This window comes from Oncorhynchus clarkii, chromosome 8, assembly GCF_045791955.1.
Source record: "Oncorhynchus clarkii lewisi isolate Uvic-CL-2024 chromosome 8, UVic_Ocla_1.0, whole genome shotgun sequence".
NCBI lineage: Eukaryota > Metazoa > Chordata > Actinopteri > Salmoniformes > Salmonidae > Oncorhynchus > Oncorhynchus clarkii.
Genome location: NC_092154.1, coordinates 30,114,533 through 30,141,963, shown reverse-complemented (window position 1 = coordinate 30,141,963; position 27,431 = coordinate 30,114,533). Strand labels below are relative to the sequence as shown.

General features: G+C 43.3%; 1 pseudogene; it reads left to right on the top strand.

Moving 5' to 3' along the window:
- Positions 1-2,030: 2,030 nt before the first annotated feature.
- On the top strand, positions 2,031-18,317 carry LOC139415432 (SNW domain-containing protein 1-like; annotated as a pseudogene).
- Positions 18,318-27,431: the final 9,114 nt, after the last annotated feature.

Here is a 27,431-nt window from a genome sequence, read left to right as displayed (position 1 = left end):
TGACCTACTCTACCATAGAAAATAAAGGCTTCCTATGGTCAGGAAGTGACAATTTAATACATTTTAAAATAAGGCTGTAACGTAACAAAATGTGGAAGAAGTCAAGGTGTCTGAATAATTTCCCGAAGGCACTGTATGTGTTAACATATACATGTATGTGGCAAAACACATTTGAATACATGATTGAGGTCATTTTCCTACATAGATATGGTATTTGAGACTTTAGAAGGATTCGTTTACATGTCTCTAATGTATGTTTTTCATACAATACATGCAACATATAAGTTGGATATTACAAGAATCTTCAGTGAATCGTGTAAGTGTATTTGCTGCCATTATGTATCACTTCCAAGTTCCAGATAGAACACTTAAGAACCTTGTTAATACATTATTCTATATATTTTCCACACGGGATGTGACCCACTGTTATGTATTAATACAATACGTATCCTATAGGAGAAAGTCTCAGAGGGATTTCCATTCAGTGGAACGTATTAGAAAAGACCTGCACAAAGGTCAACAGTATTGAAGAGGCACTTAGGCTATTGCTATTTTGGTCTTTATTGTGTCTTCTTTTGGCGAATGGACACCTAATGAAGTTTGATCTGATGCGGAAATGCTGTGATGGATGTGAGCTGACAGGGTTTGGAGAAATAACACTGTCAGAGGATTGAGGATGAGTGACAGGGAGATGAATGAGACAAGGCAGCATTTATCTTTTGGGTCATCGATGCTCTTTCTGTCATCTTCTCAATAGCCTAATTCGGATCATTTTGAGGCAGTTACAACAGTGTAGAAAGCTAGGCCTAAAAAAGGAGGTTCCACTTTTTCTGACTTCGCCCTATATATTTTACATCTAATAGCCTATCGATAGATTTCATAAGCTATTTCACCTTGGACATCCTTGGTGATCACTGATTAATGTGCTATCTAGTCTTAAATGTTTGGCGTGAGTTGCTTTGTTGCAGGGGCTCCTCACCTGAATTGCCTTTGCTGGGCCATTAGCAGTGGGGGTAGCATTTTTCCCTCCCATGATTTTATTTCAGGTAGGATAGCAGCCTACCCCAAAATATAACTGATATTGATAACCATACTGTAGATGTAATCTTGATGCAAACATACAGTCGACTACTCAATGGGGAAGGCATGAATGGCAACAACACTGTGCCCTTCGCTCCCGCTTGACAAGTTACCGAGTAGCCAAGTCATTGTAAGCACACACAGAAAATGCATTAAGAAGCAACACTGCAGCCATCATCAAATCACATTGTGAAATGCCCTTAACCAACAATGCTTTAAGAAGATTTTTTTTAGAGTGTTAAGTAAAGAATAGATAAGTAGAGAATAGAAAATAAAAGTCACAAATAATTCAGCAGCAGCAGTAAAATAACAAGCGAGGCTATATACAGGGGGTACCGGTACAGAGTCAATGGGCAACGGTGAGTCGAGGTAATTGAGGTAATATGTACATGTAGGTAGAGTTACATGAGCACTTTTAATAAAAAAAATAAACATATAACTTTATAACTGAAAATATACAGTGAAATACTTCTCAGACTCATCCTCTGGCAGACTCATCCTCAGACTCATCCTCTGGTAGCTCAACGTAAAAGAAAAAAACACAGCTCAATCAAAACCATCTAATCTATAGCAGAGCACTTTCAACACAACCACTCCTTTCCACACGCCCACTATTTTCCTTTCCACACACCCACTCCTTTCCACACACCCCTACTCTCCCATACAACAGTTTCCACTAGATAGCACAGCCACAAAGTCAAATTGGCTTTATCCAATTGTATATGTATAATGACGAGATGCTCAAGTCTCCACCCTAACAACGGGAGTCATTGTCCCAAAGGTGGGAAGGCAGGTGGCAAGCTTAGGTCCAAAATAAGCACATATTTTGGCTAGATTTTGGTGACCCTGTTTGATGGCTATGACCTCCGGCAAGCCATCAAACAGGCAAAGCGTTAATACAGGACTAAGATTGAACCCTACTACGCCGGCTCTGGCAGGATGGATGTGGCATGGCTTGCAAACTATCATGGATTACCAAGAAACCCAGCCACGAGCTGCCCAGTGACGTGAGCCTAACAGACAAGCTAAATGCTCACTTCAAGGCAAGCAACACTGAACCATGCATGAGAGTACCAGATGTTCCGGACGACTCTGTGATCTTGCTCTCTGTAGCCGATGTGAGTAAGACCCCCCTCAGGGGTGTGTGCTTAGTCCCCTTCTTTACTCTCTGTTCATCCACGACTGTGTGGCCGCGCACGACTCCAACACCATCATCCAGTTTGCTGACGACACAACGGTGGTAGGACTGATCACCGATGATGATGAACCAGTCTAGAGGGAAGTGGCCACAGACCTGGCAGTATGGTTCAAGAACAACAATCTCTTCCTCAATGTCAGCAAGACAAAGGAGCTGATTGTGAACTACAGAAAACTAATGGGCAAGCACGCCCCCATCCACATCGATGGAGCTGTACTGGAGAGCTTCAAGTTCATGTGTGTCCACATAACTAAGGAATTAACATGGTCAATACCCACACAGTTGTGAAGAGGGCACGACTCTTTATCGTTATTCACTGTATATGTATTCCTTGTGTCACTATTTGTATTCTTATTTTATCTTTATCTTAAATTCTGCATTGTTGGAAAAGGACCCTTGAGTAAGCGTTTCACTGTTAGTCTACACCTGCTGTTTACGAAGCAGGTGACAAATACAATGTGTTTTGAGAGTGAAACCTCTCACTTTGACCCTCTTCCTCGCCCTTTTCAGAAAAACATTGAAGCAAGCATTGCGAGATCATAGACATTGTGGAATAAACAAGAATGTCACTTATGAAGTGAGTGTTGTGGAAAGGCCTTATTTTTTGTTACAGAATGTAAAACAATTCCAATCAGGCGTTTAAGTGATAAAATGTCATGTTAAGATTATGTAAAGTTACTAAGGTTTTACTGCCATATTATTGCTTTGAAATCGATGTTTTGTTCGTTAGCTTATAGCTAGCTATGGCTAACTCCTGAGCCGAGTCCTGGCCTTTCCCTAACGTTAGTTAGTTACTCACTTAGCTAGCAAGCTAACCTTAGCTGGTCTCCTTCAACAGTTTATTGTTTTGGTGTTTAGCTAGTTATTGTATCGGGGTCAGTTTAATTAGTACCTCTCCGTTACTACTGCGAACACAAAAGCTTCTGTTGTGTTTCAAAACTAGTATTTGCAGCTAGCACATGCACCGCCCACATACGCTACTGTAACTACGTAAGTAAGGTTAACTACGTTATCCTAACGTTAGATGGCCTTCTTTAGAGTCGAGATGTTGGAAGTGGAAATCTTAGCTAATGGTGCAAGAAGAATGACAATTTCCTACCGGCGCCGACTCAGTTGTCCCAGGACCAGCTGGAGTCCGAGTAGAGGGCCTGGGCACAGAGGTCCCACTCCACCGCCCTCGTCTCCTCCCGCAGACAACCCCCTCCCTATGGCTACAGGAATAGCTGCATGCCCCGCTCTCTGGAAGTACTAAGCTTTACTCCATACCCAGTTTAATGGATTCAATGAAGCTGTGTTATTGTTGGTGTTGTGTTAGAAATGACGCCCTGAATGTTCAGAAAAGCGATATCATTGGATTTAGCTTTTTCCTCTCAGTTTGTGTGTTGGACTCCCCTGTGTTGTAGGACAGTGGAAATGGGTACATCTGCACATTGCTTCTTACTACTAGTCTCTCAGTGTTTGACAACCTTCCTTGTGTTGGAGGACTTTTGAGATGGCTTTGCGTTCCCTGAAATCCACGTGGCCCAGTTCCCTCTGGAGATGGGATGGAAGAAGAAGCACTCCAATGCCCTGGCTGTACAGGTGGACGGGGAGGCCAAGATCAAATACGACGCCATCGCCAGACAGGGACAGGGCAAGGACTAGGTAAGAATGTTAATAGATATCCAGCTGGTCTACTGTACGTACGAGACATTCTCATATGAGTCTAAAGTAAATCCATTGGTCCTTCTCATGTGGATTTATTTTACAGTTGTACGTACGAGACATTCTCATATGAGTCTAAAGTAAATCCATTGGCTCTTCTCATGTGGATTTATTTTACATTATTTACATTAGTCATTTAAGACACTTTTATGCAGAGCGAGTGCATACATTATTGTGAGTGGATACATTTTCATACTTTTTTCATACTGGGAATTGAACCCACAACCCTGGTGTTGCAAGTGTCATGCATTACCAACTGAGCCACATAGGACCATGATGCTGGGGACCATGATTCTGGGGACAAAATTGCCTATGAATCGCTGTGCCCACATCTTTATTTTATAGAGCAGTGGTCTCCAGACTCCTTCCTGTGCTGTGACCCACCATGTTTTTGTTATTGTCATCTAGTTACCAAGTAAACAAAGCTGTTTCTTGCCACAATCCTGTATTAAACAGAGAGCCATCATTTGAATAACTACTGTCACGGAGGACCTGTGTACAGTTCAGTTTCTATATATTCAGCTGTCTCCTCTGTTGTCCCTGTGCAGGTGAATTTCAGTAAGTACTCAGACCTGCTTCCTAAGGAAGTGCTGAGCGACTATGCCCCAGAGTTGCAGAAGCCTGACGAGGAGGCTGTCAAATAGCTGACGGAGAAGACCCGCGATGCTCTGCTGAAGCAGGTCTCTCAGAAGATAGCTGCAGCTATGCCTGTGAGGGCAGCTGACAAACAGGCCCCAGCACAGTACATCAGGTACGGATTTTGAATGTGATGGATGATGCCAACTGTTGTTTATGAGTTTCTCCCTTTTCAAAATGGAAGATATTACAGGGTGTTCACCCATAAAATGCTTAATTCATTCAAGGTTTTTACAAGTATGTCCATTCAATAGAACATTTTGTTAGAAAAACAATACTCCAAACCTCATGTCTCTACCATATATGGTTCCAAAAGTTACCAACGATTTACTCTGAGAATGTAGCACGTTTAGAGTGAATGGAACGTCATCAAGGGCATGATCAAAAAGTGGTCAATGCTCAATAGAACTCTGGCGCTGCTCCGCAGCAGAACGGCACTAACGTCAACTGAAAAGCTAACTAGTGACTGCCGGTTCGTGAGTTAAAATATGGTATTTTTCTAAATTAAATCCGCTGAATACAATACTAAATACAGGTATATATTTACACTACATGACAAAAGGTATGTGGACATAAGGTATGTGGACGTCGAACATCGCATTCCAAAATCATGGCCATTAATATGGAGTTGGTCCCCCTTTTTCTGCTATAACAGTTACCTCTCATCTGGGAAGGCTTTCCACTAGATGTTGGAACATTGCTGCAGGGACAACTCCACAAAAGCATTAGTGAGGTCGGGCACTGATGTTGGTGAATAGGCCAGGCTCACTGTTGGCGTTCCAATTCATCCCAAAGTTGTTTGATGGGGTTGAGGTCAGGGCTCTGTGCAGGCCAGTCAAGTTCTTCCACACCAATCTCAACAAACCATTTCTGTATGGATTTTTCTTTGTGCATGGGGGCATTGTTATGCTGAAACAGGAAACTGAAAGAAACTGTTGCCACAAATTTGGAAGCACAGAATGGTATAGAATGTCATTGTATGCTGTAGCGTTACGATTTCCCTTCACTGGAACTAAGGTGCCTAGCCTGAACCATGAAAAACAGCCCCAGACCATTATTCCTCCTCCACCAAACATTCCTGGCATCCGCCAAACCCAGATTAGTCTGTCGGACTGCCAGATGGTGAAGCGTGACTCATCACTCCATAGAACGTGTTTCCACTGCTCCAGAGTCCAATGGCGGCAAGCTTCACACCACTCCAGCCGATGCTAGGCATTGAGTAGGCTTGTGTACTACGGCTGCTCGGCCATGGAAACCCATTTCATTAAGCTCCCGACGAACAGTACTTGTGCTGAAGTTGCTTCCAGAGGCAGTTTGGAACTCGGTAGTGAGTGTTGCAACCGAGGACAGAGGATTGTTATGTGCTTCAGCACTCTGCAGTCCCGTTCTGTGAACTTGTGTGGCTTACGACTTCATGGCTGAGCTGTTGTTGCTCCTATAAGCTTCCACTTCACAATAACAGTACGTACAGTTGACCGGGGAAGCTCTAGCAAGGCAGAAATTTGAGGAACTGACTTGTTGGAAAGGTGGCATACTATGACGGTGCCACGTTGAAAGTCTGAGCTCTTTAGTAAGGCCGTTCTACTGCTAATGTTTGTATATGGAGATTGCATGGCTGTGTGCTTGATTTTATACACCTACACATTTATTTGAAGCTACTCATTCAAGGGTTTTTCTTTATTTTTACTATTTTCTACATTTCAAGCAGTTTAAGTCCAGTGAATAACCTGAAATGGTACAAAGGTAATCAATAAACTGCCAGAGGTTTAAAATAAAGTATAGGTTACCAAAAACTGAAAATTAGTGTACATTCCAGAGTTGTGAACAAGGGCCTTTTTCAGGGAACAAGTAACAGCTGTTCTGCAGCAATGGAAGAAAATTAAGCCTTGAAAGTTGATGCTAACAGTTTCTACGGGTGTCACAACTTTTGTTGATTACTTACAAACCCGCAGTCTATACAAAAGCCGTGTTGGAACAGACTGTGTTACTACACCCTCTTAAGCATTATTTGGACAGTACTGTACTGCAGGAAGTAGTATATTGCTATCATAATGGCGAGGGGAAAAAGCAATTAACAAAGGAAGACAGACCATTATAACCCTTAAAAAAGTGTAGGTCTTTCCTTTAGAGAAATTGCCAAGGTGTCAGTGAGTACAGTTTCCTACACCATCAAAAGACAGACCCAAAGCCACAACAGAATCGGAAGACAAGATTCTGAGAGTCAACAGCTTGCGTGATAGGTGGCTCACAGGACAACCGCTTCAAGCACAGCTTAACACTGGTCAACTTAAGCAAGTCTGTTTCAACTGTGAAGAGAATACCTCGAGCTGTAGGTTTGAGAGGTTGAGTGGCAGTAAGAAAGCCATTGCTAAGATGGCAAAATAAGAAAGAGGCTTGCCTGGGCCATGAAGCACTGCCAGCGGACAACTGAAGACCTCAAGGAGGTCTTCTGGACTGCTGAATCAAAATGTGAACTCTTCGGGTTCATCACGCAGTGTTTTTGTACGCCGTCAAGCAGGCGAAAGGATGGTTCCTCCGTGTGTGACAGCAACTGTCAAACATGGAGGAGGAAGCGTGATGGTCTGGTGCACTTTTGCTGGATCCAGAGTTGGCGACTTGCACAGAGTGAGTGGCACCCTGAACCAAAACGGCAATCACAGCCTTTTGCAGGGGTTCATCGTACAGCAAGATAATGACCCAAAACATACCTCCAGGCTATGTCAGAACTACTTTAGAAGAAAAGAACAAGACAGTAGGCTTCAAATCATGGAATGGCCAGCACAGTCTCCAGCCTTAAACCCCATGGAGCTGGTTTGAGATGAACTGGGCAGAAGGGTGAACGCAAAGCAACCTACAAGTGCAACACATTTGTGGGAACTTCTGCAACAGTGTCGGGAAGAACTTTCCCAACAATATTTGATTTCCATTGTAGAATGAATGCCACAAGTGTGTTTGGCTATTATGTATGCAAAGTGTTATGTTAAACAAAATGATTCCATGGTTACATTTATTTTTGTCTCCAGTTGTTTATTTGTTCTATGCTTTAATTTCAGAGTACATTAAGACATTAAACTGTGAATTTCAATAACAACTGGGAAAATGGTGGCGTTCTAAAAATTGTGACCTGGAGTGAGTGAGTGAGTGTGTGTGTGTGTGTGTGTGTGTGTACATTGTAGCAGTGAGTGAATGCCCTAGATAATAAGACTAGGCTATATAAATCCTGTCATCATGGGCGGTATAGAAAGCATCAGGAGCACTAGGGTATACTTAGAAAATACACACTGTGCTGTGTGGGCGTGGACTTCAACTCGGGGGGACAAACGTATGGTGGAGATGCAGAAGGACCCCATGGAGCCACACGCGTCAAGTAAGTACATTCCCAGTCAAGTAAGTACATTCCCAGCAGCGTCGCTGACTAAACTCATAACTGACTAAACATATGTGCTTTCACTATAGACAGGTTGGCTGACAAGGTCACAGAAACAATGCACACATTTCAATGGGGCATGTGTTTCTGGGGGGGCTAGATATTTATTTTTCCTTTATTTAACTAGGCAGGTCAGTTAAGAACAAATTCTTATTTTCAATGATAGCCTAGGAACAGTGGGTTAACTGCCTGTTCAGGGGCAGAACAACAGATTTGTACCTTGTCAGCTCAGGGGTTTGAACTTGCAACATTCTGGTTACTAGTCCAACGCTCTAACCACTAGGCTGCCCTGCCTAGCTAGCAACAATGACAAGAAGCTGCCATGTGGGGAATCGTGGGTGGCTCATTTCAGCTAGTTTTATCTTGTACTTGATACCATGTCTTGTTTTGACTGAATATTCGCTGGCTAGTTAACAAGCAACTGTAACAATGTATTTGAGAGACGACACGTGGTCCTTGTGCAAATTATAGCTTACATGTTGTCAACCGTCGAAGCCAACCTCGTCTGTTTTGTCCTATAGCTGTGCACTCGTCGGTTTTGTTGCTAAACAGCCAACCTGCCTATGTGCTAGGATAACTTGAGTCGTGCACATCTGCTAAATAAAGCTAGAAGCACACTCGCTTATTTTGTCATCTAGGATGTGGTGTGTCAAGGTTCCTTATTCCAGGATCAATAAGAAGATTCCTGGTGGACCTCCCTCCCCTCCTGCACCTGCCATGCACTCGCCAAGCAGAAAGGTACCATTGGGGTTCAGACAGACTTAACTGATCTCGAGATTTTAAGTTGCCAATAGTGTTTTTATTACTTTTAACAATGTGTAAAAGGATCAGCTCAACTCAACACCTTTTTTCGTGTCCAAATGAAATGTACTCTCTTCTCTAGCTGTGTTGATGTGTTGAGCAAAGATGTGATGCGTTTTCTCTCTCTGTCCTACCAGATGACAGTCAAGGAAGATTCCTCTCTGCATCTCAAACTGGAAGAATGCAAAGATATACCAACTCTGCTCTCTCCTTCTGGAGACACTGACTCAATGGGAGGTTGTGTTTGTTTGAGGTCAGGATTGCTGACATTGTAAGTACACTCCTGTGTTCTATGACTAGTGGTTTTTGTGATTGCCTAAAGCAAAGTTGTGTAATGCACTATATTTCTGTTATAAGGCATTATACAACTGGTTGGTTTAATCCTGAATGCTGATTGGTTAAAACCACATTCCAGTCTGTGTCTATTCCACAAGTTACCACCGGCTAAATCCTATGACATTAAAATGCCTATTTACTCTGTTCCATCTGACTGAGCAATCCACTGTCTTATCAGCCCAGCCAGGCACTTAATTAACTTGATCTCCACTATTAAAAGCATATAGACAGTTTCGGGGGATGAGATAGACAGGAAGCGTTTCTCAGCCAATCGAAATTATGAATCAGCTGGCATCATTTTATGGATATGTATAAAAAAATTTAAAAAAGTGAAACGAAGTGCAGCTTGTTTGATGTCTTTCCAGGTCAGTTTGAAGTGATTGTGCTAGCTGTGTTGTTGGCTTGCTCCTCTGAACAACAGTGTCCTGACGAGTGAGCACATTTTCTATGCCAGGTGAAATCACGCCTCATTAGCTCATTGTTATGGATGTATCCAAATAAATGTCACTAGAAAACAGCTTATGCAAATGCTGCGACTTTGCTGTTATTCCGGCTACACTTTTTGATGTGACTAAGTTAGCTGTAGTTGGCTAGCTTGCAAGCAAGGGATAAGAAAGTTGCCAGCCAGTATGGCAATGGAACATTTAGAACGAACGACTGGGTCGCATCTCTAGCAACCGAACCGATAGAACGAACAACCAGCCGGCATTGGTAGCAACCCTAGATTTGTGTCGGGACTATATCTTGTGGAAGGATGAAATGGTATGAAAAATTGAAATATGTCTGTCATTATTTGAATATGTTGGTAACCTGTTCTTTAAAAGTGACAATGCCCTCGAAGCCGGTGTTTGGAGGATATCTTGGCACGGTTCGCCGACCCGAGATAAAGCCTAACCAACCCTGTGCCAGTATATCCTCCAAACACCGGCTTCGAGGGCATTACTACTTAATTATGTGTGAGTGTGTGTTTCATAGAAACTGTTCCCAAAGTTGAGTCCTATGTTCTGGGTTTGTCTTCTCGAGTTACACCACCCCCCCTGGACAAGCATCTGGAAGCGTACGGTAGAGGACTGCAGACCGTTCACATCAATGACAACTTTGCCAAACTGGCCGAGGCGCTCTACATTGCTGACAGAAAGGTACACTGTTTGTGGTTTTGAGAACCGATGTTTGTCCTGTGATTAGCGATTTCTTCTCCGAGTCTCTCTGAAATATATATATACATACATACATACATACAGTGGGGAGAACAAGTATTTGATACACCGCCGATTTTGCAAGTTTTCCTACTCTAGCATGTAGAGGTCTGTAATTTTTATCATAGGTACACTTCAACTGTGAGAGACGGAATCTAAAACAAAAATCAAACATTTTTAAGTAATTAATTAGCATTTTATTGCATGACATAAGTATTTGATACATCAGAAAAGCAGAACTTACTATTTGGTATAGAAACCTTTGTTTGCAATTACAGAGATCATACGTTTCCTGTAGTTCTTGACCAGGTTTGCACACACTGCAGCAGGGATTTTGGCCCACTCCTCCATACAGACCTTCTTCAGATCCTTCAGGTTTCGGGGCTGTCGCTGGGCAATACAGACATTCAGCTCCCTCCAAAGATTTATTGGGTTCAGATCTGGAGACTGGCTAGGCCACTCCAGGACCTTGAGATGCTTCTTACGGAGCCACTCCTTAGTTGCCCTGGCTGTGTGTTTCGGGTCGTTGTCATGCTGGAAGACCCAGCCACGACCCATCTTCAATGCTCTTACTGAAGGAGGTTGTTGGCCAAGATCTAGCCATACATGCCCCCATCCATCCTCCCCTCAATACGGTGCAGACGGTGAAAAGAAAAGCATCCCCAAAGAATTATGTTTCCACCTCCATGCTTCACGGTTAGGATGGTGTTCTTGAGGTTGTACTCATCCTTCTTCTTCCTCCAAACACGGCGAGTGGAGTTTAGACCAAAAAGCTCAATTTTTGTGTCATCAGACCACATGACCTTCTCCCATTCCTCCTCTGGATCATCCAGATGGTCATTGGCAAACTTCAGATGGGCCTGGACATGCGCTGGCTTGAGCAGGGGGACCTTGCATGCGCTGCAGGATTTTAATCCATGACGGCATAGTGTGTTACTAATGGTTTTCTTCGAGACTGTGGTCCCAGCTCTCTTCAGGTCATTGACCAGGTCCTCCCGGGTAGTTCTGGGCTGATCCCTCACCTTCCTCATGATCATTGATGTCCCACAAGGTGAGATCTTGCATGGAGCCCCAGACCGGGGGTGATTGACCGTCATCTTAAACTTCTTCCATTTTCTAATAATTGCGCCAACAGTTGTTGACTTCTCACCAAGCTGCTTGCCTATTGTCCTGAAGCCCATCCCAGCCTTGTGCAGGTCTACAATTGTATCCCTGATGTCCTTACACCCTCTCTGGTCTTGGCCATTGTGGAGAGGTTGGAGTCTGTTTGATTGAGTGTGTGGACAGGTGTCTTTTTTACAGGTAACGATTTAAAACAGGTACAGTTAATACAGGTAATGAGTGGAGAACAGGAGGGCTTCTTAAAGAAAAACTAACAGGTCTGTGAAAGCTGGAATTCTTACTGGTTGGTAGATGATCAAATACTTATGTCATGCAATACAATGCAAATTAATTACTTAAAAATCATACAATGTGATTTTCTGGATTTTTTCCGTGTCTCACAGTTGTAGTGTACCTATGATAAAAATTACAGACCTCTACATGCTTTGTAAGTAGGAAAACCTGCAAAATCGGCAGTGTATCAAATACTCCCCACTGGATATATTTTTTGGGGTGAATGGTCATCTCTTTGTGTCAATTTCAAAGCCGACTACTTTTCTGTATGATATTGGCTCTAGCCTTTAGAGTGATTCTCTCATCATAAAATTAAGATTCTGTGTTTTCTTTCTCTTCGTTGTGCTATGTCTAAGCCTATATGCCTCCAAGCCACATTTATGATTGTAGCCTAAAGTTTAAAATGTGATGTTGATTTAAATGAATGTAAATTAACTCTGTGTCTACTGCATCCAGGCCAGAGAGGCTGTGGAGATGAGATCCCAGGTGGAGAAGAAGATGGCCCAGAAAGAGAAGTAGAAGAAGGAGGAAAAACTCAAGAGAGCTGGCTCAGATGGCAGGGATCAAAGGTCACAGAGGGGGCAGAGGTCAGTCCACAACCTCTTCCTGCTTGAACCTAACCACAGATCTAGGATCAGGTCACCTGTTTGTGATGTCATGTTTTCCTGTACAAGGACTGCCAATGTAAAGTGCTGTAAAGTTGTGTGGATGGTCTGTGACAAATCAATCAATATATTTGAAATGAAATATACTGACGGGGTTTAACCAAATGCAGCATTGAGGAACACAAACCCCTAGACCATTCTCAGAATCTTGTCCAAGTAGCTCTGTGCACGCAGAGAGCAGACTACTCAGCTGTCAGTCCTGATTATGTGTGAGTGAGCTGCCTGGTAACACCCTTGCTCCTTCTCTCTCGCACGCTTTCGCCCTCCATACCTCCCCTCTTTCTGTCGTCACTCTGTAACTCTCTCTCCCCTCTCTCCATCCTCTCACCCTTATTCTCCTCTCTATCCTCTTTCTTCTACGCCACCTCTCCCTCCCGCTCTCTCTCCTGTGGCAGGTGGCGAGGACGGTGAGGCCAGAGAGCGTGACGAGATCCGCCATGACAGGAGGAAAGAGAGACAGCACGACAGGAACATCTCCCGAGCCTCCCCCGATAAGAGGTACATACATCCACACACACACACCCTGCTGAATCATTCATGGTTCATTCGGAGCGCTGAAGGAACGCAGCTGGCCACAGCAGCACCCAGCCCAGACCCCCTGACCGTCCTGTCTGCTACAGCTGCAGTGCTTCAGAGAGTGAGAGGGAGACAGGGAGACAGGCCGAGAGGGAGACAGGCAAAGAAAATGAAAGAGCAAATTGGTGAGAGGCAGACATAGAGATTAGGCTACTCTGCTCCAGTTGTCTGTCTCTGCAGTGGAGCTGTCAGATGATGGCAGGGGGAAGGGGGGAGAGCAGTAGGAAGAAAGGATAGGGAGACGGCCACTGATTACAACGACAGGCCTGACTGCTGGTTGTAAATGGCCTCATTATGAAGAGCCGGTTAGCCCAGAGCGTCTACTTAACCTTGCAGTCGCTTCTGCTGGATGTGATTATCTGCAGATATGTTGGGATTGTGATAATGTTAGCAGACAGTGATGTGCTATGTTTGGTGCAGCAACTCATTTCACACACAAGCTACAGAGGTGGGGTGCTCTACTAAACACCAAGCTCTCCCGTATCCATATGTTGTCTCTCTCTCTCGCTTTCTTTCTTAACTAACCGTCTGGTTTGGTTTATTCCCATCGTCAGGTCGAAGCTACAGAGACCAGGACAGGGACGTCAGTGAGCTCATCGCTCTGGGTCAGCCCAACCCTAGAGCCTCCAGTGAGGCTCAGTACGACCAGAGACTATTCAACCAGACCAAGGTGACACACACACAAGCACCTGCTGTGCTGTCAGAGGTTCTCCTATAGTGGTGTTTCTACTAGAGTGACTTAAGATCTCACCTGTTACACTTTATCACCTGTTTACCCCCCCCCCCCCCCCCCCCCCCCCACCCCCCAAGGGTATGGACAGCGGTTTTGCAGGCGGGGAGGATGAGATGTACAATGTGTACGACCAGCCGTTCAGGACTGGCAGAGACATGGCCCAGAACATCTACCGGCCCACCAAGAGCTCTGACAAGGACATGTATGGAGACGACCTGGACAAGCTCATGCAGAGCAACAGGTACCACCTCCGTCTGTTAAATTACCCTGCTGACTATAGCTTATACCAGGGCTCTCCAACCCTGTTCCTGAAGAACTACCCACCTGTAGGTTCTAACTAACCTGCTTCTGCTTATCAACAGGTTCGTTATTAGAATTGAGTGTGCTAGATCAGGGTTTGGAGTGAACCTACAGGACAGGTTGTTCTCCAGGAACAGGGTTGGCGAGACCTGGCTTATACTATATCCATATGCAGTATATTACTGTATGTTGATGACCTGGTCACTCGTGTGCAGAGCATCAGGTATCGTAGGCCGCGTGTTTCCCTGGCGCTGCTTCCTCTCTGGGGAGAGATATATTGAGCGATGCAGTCGACTGCTGAGAAATGCAATGTTTAAGCCTCATTTTGTTACCCTACGTATGCAATGCAAGGACGCTGCAGTCTGTAGTGTAAGGGCTGTAGTGATGTGTACTGTAAGGGCTGTAGGGATATTGCACCAAAGCGAGACATGCAGGCGTCTACAGTATAGTGCGTATACCAGAGCAGAGCAGCTTGCTTAATCCGTAGTATCCCTCCCCTAAGGTACATTATCTCTACTGAAATCCACTCTCAGTTCGTTGTACTGGCTGGTTTATAGGTTAGGATTCTTTATTGGGTTTTCTACAGATAACCCAGTCACTAACAGGGACTGGTGGTGGAATGCGATACTAGCTATAGCCTTCTAGACACTACAGAACAGTATTTGTTATCTGACAGATTGCCGTCACTGACACATTCTACCTGTTTCGATCACATTTCTATTGGGGGATATAATACACTGAGAAAGTTCAATGGACAGCATTCCAAACAGTACACATCAATGCATACAGGTAATTGCCAAAATAAAGGAAACCTCAATGTGGTGTCTTAATCCCCTAGTGTCAATGTCCCCTTGGAAATCTAATTACATTAAGCTAGAATATCTATCTTGATATCACATTTCTGCATGGGCTGCGTCTCAAACCTCTGCATCTGCCGATGTCGCCCTTCCGCATCTGCGTGAAAGGCGGCAGAGCTAGAGCAGTGTTTGTCAAACCGTGAGACATCCCGGGAAATCGGTCTTCTCACAAAATTCTCTGTAGCGTCCCAACAGTTTGGCCAACAAACTATTATGACCCCTGTCATGACGTTGGCCTCTTTGGGTATAGCAACCCCATCCCCCTCTCTCTGCCTTCCCCTTGCCTCCTTCAACTAGGCTGCTGTGGTCAGAGGTTGTAAATTCCTGAGAAGACCCTGCCACATAGTAGAGAGAGAGTGCATTTTCATAGAGGACAAAGGAAATCATTCCACCTCACAGAACTTGAGGTACGAACAAATTTCATGTTCTGGAGAAAGTATAAAAGATCGGTGAAGAATCCAGCTACGAACTGGTCCGTTTGTCACAACTTGGGAAGCTCATGGGAGACGGTGTGGCCACATTACCATAACACTGTTTATATAATAGCCTCAGATATGAGGTTTACATCTAATTGCTGTATAAGATGAATGAGTGAGTATGATACTGTTTGTGTAATATGATTCCCTTTTGATTTGAACTAAATCAGAGGACCGCCCCTGAGCCAAGTTAGGGTCAGACATCCTGGGACAGCCCTCTTCGGCCCTTCCGAATGAAACCTCCACTCTGGTTTTTGTTGGTTGCAGACCATGTTTTTCTCCATTAGGAGGACAAAGGTTGTAGACCATTGCTGAATCTTTTAACCATACCACGTGGTAAAACTCTTAGACTATCGTTACCGACAGAATAAGAACAAGTCTTTGATAATAATTACTAGTCTGCAGCTAGGAATTCGGTATCATTGAACACGAAGAACGACAACCGCCGAAACATTCATTCTATAACGAATGTCACTCTGAACAATCCCCTCTAACCACAACCGAGGGAGAGAGACGGACAATTCTACAAAAGAAATTAACTTTTCACCAGCGATCAAGACGACACACTGAGCGTAAATATATATATTGATTGCAATTGTTCCCGAATGAGTGAGCGTTCATGTGTAAAGGATTAGCATTTCAATTGTTATAATTATCACTCTGTAGTGACTTCTTAGTCGACCCCAACCTCCCCTTTTGTCTAACAAGCCGCCATGCCGGTTTAGGCCACTAGGGCACATTCTCCTATCATTTCATGTAACCACATTTACCATGTTTGTTTGTTTATGCATTTCTGTGAATTACTTAGTTATTAATAAATTATTTAAGACAATTGATGTATGGATGACTCATAGTGAAGACTGGGTTCGTGCAGATAACCAACAATTTACGACGTTTGGAATGAGACTAACGTGAGGTAAAATAAAGAATTCATTAATTCAAAGACTAATTGATCAGATAGAATATCTGAAAAGTTATTTTAGGAAATGATAACTTTGTAATCTGAATATTTTTCCTTGCCCCGACTTCCTAGTAATTACGGTTACATGATTAATCAGTCTAATCGCGTAATAACTAATTACAGAGAATCTTTGATAAGAACTATCAGTCTTCAGTTAATGATAGTAAAGACACGACACCCCTCTATGGAGAGACGAGACTCTCACAAACACGATACCGTTGGTTTTACTCTAGGGCGCCATCAAGCCTCAAGACTATTCTGAAGGTAGCCGGGTACCAGTTGAAAAACGTTTAGAGTTTAGTGCCTATAATAAAGCGTTAAACCCCCTTTTGAGACCTCTCTTTCAAAGTCACCGAGATCTCCTCTTCTAAACATGGTATCCAAAATAATGGGGAACAGACTTTTTATTCATGACCCATAGAGATGGATAAAGGACTCAACTTGGATCTAACCCATTTTAGCATGGACATTTCCATTGAGGGCTTCCACCATTTTTGAAGTAGTCATCGGTGGGGATTCCTATGGTTTGGGAACCAACAGCCAATGATCAGCGCATTGTCTTCTTCCAATTGGGTCCTATGGTTTGTAAATGGCATAAACATCGCCATCTAGTGGCCACAATAAATGATTGACGCAATATTTGGTTCAGGATTCAGGCACTGCAGGCTGTGGATCACCAATATAAGCTTTGTACTTCATTCACAAAATAAGAAAATGTACTACTTTAAAACTGAGGGCCTCAATGGTGCTGCCCATGCTGTCACAGACGCCATAGTGGTACGGACACAATGATGAGGCCTCTTTCCATCTCTATGACATTGATGGGAGGATAATTGCACCTGCTTTCAATATACTTTGTATCCCTTATTACTAAAGTGTGTCTGTCCTTTATCAAATCACATTTTACCTTCCAGTGAAATGCTTACTTACACGCCCTTAACCAACAATGCAGTTTTTAAAAAGTCCTAAACAAACTAAAGGATGATATAAAATGATAATGAGGATATATACAAGCGGTACTGGGTTAATGTGCAGGGGTACGGGTTAATTTAAGGTAATATACATCAGTTGAGGCTGCTGAGGGGAGGCTGGCTCATAATATTGTCTGGAATGGAGTACATGGAATTGCATGTGTTTGATGGATTTGATACCACTCCACCTATTACCATGTGCCCATCCTCCCCAATTAAGGTGCCACCAACCTCCTGTGATGTACATATAGGTAGGGGTAGAGTGACTATGCATAAATAATAAACAGAGAGGTGTGTGTGGTTAGAGTCCAGTGAATGTACATCCAGCCTCTGCAAGAGAGTCGGTGGGAAAAAAATTATAATAAATGGAAATAAAATGAGGGGTTCGATGCAAGTCGTCCAGGTAGCCATTTGATGAACTGTTCAGCAGTCCTATGGCTTGGGGGGTAGAAGCTAGTTGATTTATCTAGTTAGCTATATATTTACATATACCTGTATAAATAAACCATTAAAGAAAATATTCCCTGAATTATACTTTCTATGGGTCATAACTACAAGGATCCAAAACACTTTTTTTTGCAGCAGCAGCAGCATTTTGTCTACTGTTTCAGAAACAAAACATATCCTGACTCTCTCCTTCCCCTCTCCCAGGTTTGTTCCTGACCGTGAGTTCTCTGGTACGGATCACGGTCCTCGTCGTGACGGCCCGTCCAGTTTGAGGAGGATCCCTTCGGTCTGGACAAGTTTTTGGAGGAGGTTAAGCAGCACGGGGGCTCCACGAGACCCTCCACCAGCAGAGGCTCCAAGAGACCCTCCACCAGCAGAGGCTCCAAGAGACCCTCCACCAGCAGAGGCTCCAAGAGACCCTCCACCAGCAGAGGCTCCAAGAGACCCTCCACCAGCAGAGGCTCCAAGAGACCCTCCACCAGCAGAGGCTCCAAGAGAACCTCCACCAGCAGAGGCTCCAAGGACTATGACCATGACAAGAAACACAGGAAGGAGTGATTGGAACAAGACGGAGACCCTCGGTCTGATGGGAAGGGAGGGTAGCGTTCAGTATGCATAAAAAAATTCAGAAGTCACTGAATGTGTTTTTTCACTTGAACGTAGGCATCACCTGAACGCATCCAATGAGAATGGGCCTTTTTGTTTGAAGCTGTTTTCTCCTTTCAGTACCTACTGAATGTAACCCTGGGTTTTTGGGAGGACGTGAGGGAAAGTTGGGGAGGAGAGGGAGGAAAAGTTGTGGATGAGGGAGGGAGAGTTGGGACCCTGACCTCTGTTTGTGTGTGTTGTATGGCTGAACACGTCCCCCCCCCCCCCCCCCCCAGGAACTAGCAGGGATTATTTGATGATAATGACTTTTTCCTTTACAGCATCCTTTTATCTTTACGTACAGCACCATCCTGCCTGTAACGTGAGCTTTAAGTGAAGCCCCCTAGTATTTCTAAGAAATATTATTATTACCCCGGAGAAGTCTGTGCTAGTAAAAATGTTATAAACCTTTGTGATCAGATTTTACAGTGCTATGGTGTCATACAAAATGCACTAACAGAATGCAATCGTCGAGGTTATTCAACACCAACCAGAAGAGAACCCACTGCAACTGGGAGGGACTACCTGACTCATCCAATAAGTGTATTTTCTGTTTCTAAACATGTTCTATTGCATACCGTAATGAACATGACCCAGATGCATTCTCCTCAGTCAATGAATGCAGACCCTCTGTTAGGTCTATTCCAGTTGTAATCGTTTTGAGTGCCACAGTTTCCCCTGATTTTTATTTTCATCACATCTTGAATAATGCCTCGTGTTTACATGAGATGAAAGACCCGAAGTGGCGGAGGACCCATCAATTCCCAAGCGTTACCAACGGAAATATGAAGCGCATCCCAAATGGCACCCTATTACCTACATCGGGGTATCCCAAAGTAGGTCCTGCACCACCGGTGTTGTTACAACAAAACGTGCACCCCTTGGGGTCCACAGGACTGAGTTTGGGAAACCCTGCCCTTCATAGTGCACTACTTTTGTCCCAGTATAAGGCTCTAGTCCAGTAAAAAGTTGTGCACTGAATAGGGTGCCATTTGGGCCGCAATCCAAACTGTATGGGAGTTTAGAGTTGATTAGAACAAAACTGGTTCCATTAATTATTTATGGAGCTACATCCAGGCCTCAAAGAAATAATCAACAGGACATGATACAGTCCAGCAGACTGGGGATTTCTCAGTATTACGCTGTGTCAGCCGGCCCTCATGCTTGAATGGGGGGTAGCTTAGCAGAGGGTTTACTCTATAGATGTATTTAGTTCAATTGAAATTAATTTGTGGATTTCTACATTTAGCTCAGGCTTTTGTATACTCTGTCAGAGGTAGGTCATTATCAGTCCAATAGCGCAAACTTAAATACTGTTGTCTGTTGTAGAGACAAATTCTGTAGGGTTGTCAAGTGCAGAATATGATGAAACGCCAAAATCAAAAGCTGCGACGTGTCTTCATTTCAACTTTATGTCAACGTCTTTCTCTTTCACATAACTGTTTACCTCGCTTTTTCTTCTACCTCCCAAGTGTACTGTAATTCTATTTGCGGTTGAACTACATTTTCTCCTCCCAAACACTACAATCTGGCCCCTAGAGTTCCTACTCAGACAGAAAAGACAAGACTGATACCAGAGCAAAGCAATAACTACAGCATCATCACAGGATGCCAAGTTCAGCAGCTTAGATGGGAGACTGTTCTCTGACTTTATTTCCCCCCCCCCCCCCCCCCCGTGCCGATTCTCCGATAGACAGTTTTCACACTCCACTTCACCAGTGTGTCTCTTCAAGGCTTCGCCACCTGTCTCTAGTCACAGCTCTTATGTTGCCATCAGGATTCATTTCCTCCCCCAGTGAGAGGTTGGGCTGAACGTGATGCGCTCTTACGAACACTACACCAAGACACACACACACTGTTTGTTTACAGGCTTCACAGGGATGACATGGTGTGTGTGTGCCTGCTTGTACTCTTGTCCCCACAGCCCTCTGAGAAACATTAAAGCGTGACTAGCTTCGTTTGTAAAGTGCTGCATTTTATTGTGTTGACCTTTAGCATGTGGAGAGGAGCGGAATCGGTGATTGTCATCTGATAGCCTCTCAGCGGGAGACAATGGACTCGCTGTGGAGGTGTGAGACAAGCCGTGGGGTGAGAGAATCAGGCAACAGCAAGAGGAATCAATAAACAATGTTATTACTGGTCTGATGCAAGGCCTCGTCTACTGGTTCATGGTGGTGGCAAAGTCTGCAGTGTGCGTAACTGTTACTGCCGGTAAAATGTATTTATTGTGGGTTGTTCAGACACAAATATGCACCCTTGATCTGTAATGTTGATGTGTTGACATCATAGGTCACAGGACTAAGAGATATCCTGACAAAGTGACCTTGACCTCTGAGCCTTTGTATTGTGCTACAACTCCGGCTCAGTGTTTCCTAGTTAGGCTGTATGGTCAGGGAAAGACTCCTGGCACAAATGATGGTTTAAAATGATATCTACCTGTAGTATTATAATGGGACTGGCCAAGCCCTTTACACCACAATATCAGGAACACCTCAGCCTTTATGATGATGCTATAGTCTACACATTTAATTTAGCTGTTGAAGCATCCCACTGGGGGGGAAATCAATGTTGTTTCTGTCATTTCAACAACAAAAATCTGTGATGACGTTGAATATGGAAAACGTGTGTTTTCCATATCAATGAGTTGAATCGATATGGAAAACTAATTGGGTTTGGAAAATAGCCATCAACATAATGGAATTGATCTGAAATCCAATGACATGGTGAATTTGTTGTTGAATTCAGGTTAGTTGACAAATCAACCAAATGCACATCAAAACTAGATGTTGAACTGACATCTGTGTCCAGTGGGTAAGCCCTACCACAGACACCCTCAGTGTACAGTATTCCTTCAATTCTCAGTTGAGCTTTGACCATTATTGTTGAGACTGTGAGGTGTATTTAATTTTCTCAGACAGCTTGATAATGGCTCTTCACTACTCTGTTGTTTGGGTTGTGAATGTGGAACAGTGGAAGACGAATGGGTTTCTTATTCATGAAGGTAACAAAGAGGAAATTGGTTCCTTTGGCTGGCTTTTGTTTGGCTTTGAACATAAACAGCCAAATACTATTGTGCCCTTCCATAATGGAATCTTCAATGTGCAGACAGAACACATACATGATTGATAGGTTCTTATCTTTGCTCCAAAATGGAGCAAAATCCAGAAAGGAACAATATTGAGTTGTACAGGAAATGTTTATTTATTTCGCTGTGGTCATTTAAAGGGGGGGTTATAGTTATTTGCAATGTGTTTCTGTGATATTTTTCTTTCCTGTTAATAGTGGGTAGGCGAAAGCGATTGGGTTTAGTGATAAATGGGTGTGCTCCACGATCATTTTGACCTGTCTAAAGTTCTGGACAAAGATCTTACAATGTAGATTTGTTTTCCCACTGCTTATAAGGTCATGCTGAAATCCATCTCTTTGTCCCTTGCTCTTTCCATATAATTGCCACCTCTGTTTTTAGAGTTTTGAATCAGTCTGAGTATGGACAATTTGATTCTACTGTCAATGTCAATGATAAACAGAAGGACATTCTCATTCAGTCCCCATATAACCTACCATCTAAGGAATCCTGTCATCTTCAGCCAGTCCCTTTCTTTTCGTTAGGTCTTCCATGTTGCCTGAATTGCATCATTCACTCATCACATTGCCAGACTAGCCCTGGTAGTCTAGGTTCTGAGCTTTAAACTCATTGGATTAGTCTCACTTGACTGACATTCATGTGGCTTGTGATTTGGCTATTGCTCGCGAGACTAGTCATTTGATGACTAAGCAGTCAGTGGGTATATAGCCGAGGCTACCCTCTAAGCCCTGGAGAGCTGCAGAGAGAGTCTCCGTTCCTCAGCAGTGGCCCATGTCTCCTGTGTGCCACAAGACTGTCTTAGCCCACTGAGTTAAAGCCTAATAATTACGCAAGACCTCAGGCAAGGTTACTCATCAAGCAAGTGTGGTTACGAACCACCTCTGTTGCACTGGGACAACCCTGTGAATCCTGGAGAGCTGAACAGAGCCTCTCCCCTCAGCTCCAGTCCTTTCCTCTCATTTCTGCTTTTCAGTATTATACTAATGCTAAAATGTTTTCTATTCTACTGAGCCATTTACTTAATTTTCATATTCTTATATTTTCTTATTGTAGTCGCATTGTCGAGAAGGAATCTCCAAGAAGCATTTTGTAGGATGGTGTATACCATGTGTATCCCGTACATACGACTAATAAAGCTTGGTACTTCAAACTCTCTTCCCCTCCCTTTTCCTCCCCTCATCTCCTCTCTTCCCCTCCCTTTTCCTCCCCTCCCCTCTCCTCTCTTCCCCTCCCTTTTCCTCCCCTCCCCTCTCCTCTCTTCCCCTCTCCTCTCCCATTCCCAGGGAGGATAATCCATTATAAGGAGAAGGTTTAGACAGCCGTAAAAACACTCTAATGGTTGTGTCAGTCAGAGACAACCCTCCCCCCAACACACACACACACACACACACACACACACACACACACACAGTGGCTGAGAGAGAGGCATGGCTGCCTGGAATTCAGTGTTTAGCAGACTGACAGCTCTGGAATGTGTTGTGAAGTGTGATTGAGTGATGGCTGGGACAAAGTCTTCATTTAATAAAAGACCAGCTGTGTTATTGTGGGGCCTAATGGCTAATAGTAGTGTCCTTTGGTTTTCAGATGGTGGCGATGTCTACGATGATGATTTCTTCCACGTTTCACTTGCTCCTCTTTGCTTCCCCTCCCTATCTTCTAACATTCCCTGGTAAATTATAATAGGCAATGATTCTAAGATCTTCAGAAATCATCATCCCCCATTAACCATACACATACAGTAAATTGAAATGTCACATTGTTAGATGTAGTTGATGTGGGGCATTTTTTGTCCTCTGCAATGTATTGACCGACAATAACATTTGAGATGAATTCATCCATCTCCTGGTTGGGAGGACCTTAGCCGGTGCCGACAATGTGATTTGTAATGCTTAGGTTTATAAATAAATGGACTGCCAGGTGATCATCTATTGTCTTTCATCAGCCTGTATATTAGAGCTTATTTCATCCATTATTTGTTCATTTATTATTAAGTGCATGGCGTTAAAGTATGACAAATGACGTTGAATTATGCACGTGTGTGTGTGTGTGTGTATAGTTATTTTGTCGAAACATCGGTCTCTAATAGGCTGTCTAGGGTGTATAGGGAGAGATTGATGCCCCTTGATGATTTCATTAGATCACATCAACATAGGGAAATGACTACAAAGGCTGTGAATATATCATCTAGGCATTAGCCTAGATCATCAATCAATAGGCAGGTAGCATAGCGTTGGGCCAGTAATCGAAAAGTCACTGGTTCGAATACTCGAGCCGACAAGGTGATAAATGTCAATGTGCCCTTGAGCAGGGCACTTAACCTTAATTTGCTCCAGGGTTGACCCACTACCATCACTGACCCTGTAAAACAACACATTTCACTGCACCTATCCAGTGTATGTGACAAAACTATTTTGTTTTATCTACAATAGGGAGTAAAGAAACCCATTAATTGAATGTAAAACACTGTCACGCTCTGACCTTTAATATCTCTGTTTTCTTTATATTTTGGTTAGGTCAGTGTGTGACGAGGGTGGGTATGCTAGTTTTTGTATTGTCTAGGGGTTTTGTATGTCTAAGGGTTTTGTAGATCTAGGTATTTATATGTCTATGGTGGCCTGATATGGTTCCCAATCAGAGGCAGCTGTTTATCGTTGTCTCTGATTGGGGATTATATTTAGGTGGCCATTTTCCCTTTTGTGTTTGTGGGTTCTTATTCTATGTTTAGTTGCCTGTCCGCATTAGCTTCACGTTTTGTTAGTTTGTTCAGTGTTCATTCTTATATTATTAAAGAATGTACGCATACCACGCTGCGCCTTGGTCTCATTCGTATAACGAGTGTGACAAACACAGCCAACAACATGCGTAAGGGGCAGGAGAACGAACTTGGTATAAATAGAGCTGTTTAATAAATGCTGACAAAACTCCAAAACAACCCAAATGTACAAAATAACAAAGTGGGTAGAAAACCTGTCGCACACCAACACTAAATAGCACATCACATACAATCTCCGACAAGGACATGAGGGGAAACAGAGGGTTAAATACACAACATGTAATTGATGGGATCGGAACCAGGTGGGAAGGAAGAAAAGGCAAAACCAATGGAAAATTTCAAACGGATCAGTGATGGCTAGAAGGCTGGTGACGTCGACCACCGAACACCGCCCGAACAAGGAGAAGGACGGACTTCGGCGGAAGTCGTGACAGCAGTACATTTCCAAGGACATGTTTACCTGTTAGAGGAGACACACAATAATGAAGTGGTTGTTCCTATGTGGATATTTAATTTAGGGTTGATGCATGTTTACAATTACAGACACATGTAGTCTAATCTGTCATATTGTGGGGATTGTTTTTCAGGGATTTAATTGGGTAATGTATATCTACTGGTCTCTTACCTCAGTGCCTCATCTGCAACAACAACATTATCTATGCATCTCTACATTTGCATACATGAGTAGCGATAACAGATCAGTAAAAGTGTTTTACCACAGGCAAATTAAATGCTGATACAATAGTGGCTGTGTATATTTGACGACTACATATCCGATCACAAAAATCGTACCGAAAATGCAGACCTCTAAATAACATTGAAAGGTAATTGATCAATGTGTGTTGCCAATAGTTTGTTATTAATTCTATTCCATGAATAGTCTACTGGAGAAGCTTATATTGCCAAAGAAAATACCCAATCAATCAGAATTGATTATGTTTCAATCACTACTAAATCTACTCACTGTAATAACACTGTGGCAAAACTGTAACAACTATGTGGCAACACTGTAACAACTCTGTGGCAACACTGTAACAAATCTGTGGCAACACTGTAACAAATCTGTGGCAACACTGTAACAAATCTGTGGCAACACTGTAACAAATCTGTGGCAACACTGTAACAACTTTGTGGCAACACTGTAACAACTTTGTGGCAACACTGTAACAACTCTGTGGCAACACTGTAACAACTCTGTGGCAACACTGGCAACACTGTAACAACTCTGTGGCAACACTGTAACAACTCTGTGTCAACACTGGCAACACTGTAACAACTCTGTGGCAACACTGTAACAACTTTGTGGCAACATGGTAACAACTCTGTGACAACACTGTAACAACTCTGTGGCAACACTGGCAACACTGTAACAACTCTGTGGCAACACTGTAACAATTCTGTGGCAACACTGGCAACACTAACAACTCTGTGGCAACACTGTAACAACTTTGTGGCAACACTGTAACAACTCTGTGGCAACACTGTAACAACTCTGTGGCAACACTGTAACAACTCTGTGGCAACACTGTGGCAGCACTGTAACAACACTGTGGAAACACTGTAACAACACTGTAACAACACTGTGGCAACACTGTAACAACTTTGTGGCAACACTGTAACAACACTGTGGCAACACTGTGGCAACACTGTAACAACTCTGTGGCAACACTGTAACAACGCTGTAACAACACTGTGGCAACACTGTAACAACACTGTAACAACACTGTAACAACTCTGTGGCAACACTGTGGCAACACTGTAACAACACTGTGGCAACACTGTAACAACTTTGTGGCAACACTGTAACAACTCTGTGGCAACACTGTGGCAACACTGTAACAACATTGTGGCAACACTGTAACAACTTTGTGGCAACACTGTAACAACTCTGTGGCAACACTGTGACAACACTGTGACAATGTAGTGTGTCATCTATTAGATCCACAGCCTCCTCCCACTTAACCCTGTCCTTGATAAAGCTTTACAGTGTTATCTCCACTCTCAACTTAGGAAAAGCTCTAAGGCTCCCTCCCAAATGGCACCCTATTCCCTTTATGCACTTATTTTGACCTGGACCCATAGGGCTCTGGTCAAAAGTTGTGCACTTTGGAAGGAATGGGGTGTCATTTGGGACGCACACTACTGGTCTTAACGACCTCTATGCAGGTTGGCAGGGCCAGACTAGATCATTTATTATAGCACAGTGAATGGTATATAACCTTGTATAGAGTACAAACTCTCCCGTTGAAAATCAATCGGACAGAGAATCAATTGGTTTGATGTTATCAGTAAATAAAATGTCTTAATCTCAGAGTTCACATTGTGTAAGAACATTGCTGTCGTATATTGAGGTATACAACAGTGGTATTAAGCCAAAGAAAGACTTTAATATTTGGTGATATGAGGGTAAGTTTCCTTTAAACTATTTCTATGGTTCCACAGTGCCATCTAGTAGGGTAAGAAGTGAAATACTATTCAGTCAAACTCTTACCAATTGATATGTTCCCAACCAAGTTACTGGTTGTTATTGTATTGATCCCACCGTGTAGTGTGTTCACAGTTGTGTTTGATGATTCAATTTAGCCTTTGGCAAACCCCATAATTCACTTTAGTTTACTGTGTCAAGAGAGCACACACTTACCAAGTGTGTTGTTGTTTATAGCATCTGAAAGACACACTTTAATAATGCATCAAGGAGAAGCACGGTTTATCTTCCAGCACTATTTATATGTATCTAGAAGACCTCAAGGCTGTTGTAGCGTCAATTGTATTGTGTGTGTGTGTGTGTGTGTGTGTGTGTGTGTGTGTGTGTGTGTGTGTGTGTGTGTGTGTGTGTGTGTGTGTGTGTGTGTGTGTGTGTGCGCGCGCGCGCGCGGAAACAAAGGTACAGTACGTGTGTGGTGTGCTAAAATATATTGACCAAACAGGAAGAGATGTTGTAACATGACCAGGAAGGTTTTTAAAGCTCTACTTCAGAGTCCTGCACTTGACTTCAGGAAGAAAGGTCTATTGTTTTAAATTCACTATCTGACATTCCACTGATTCCACAGATCAGCAGTGTTTGTTTTCTGTTCCAGGAATGTCTTAGCCGGCAACACTAAGCAAAACAGTCTATGTCTACTGAGCTCGTAATGTTCCACCTTGTACTGGTGTAATGTTTATGAAT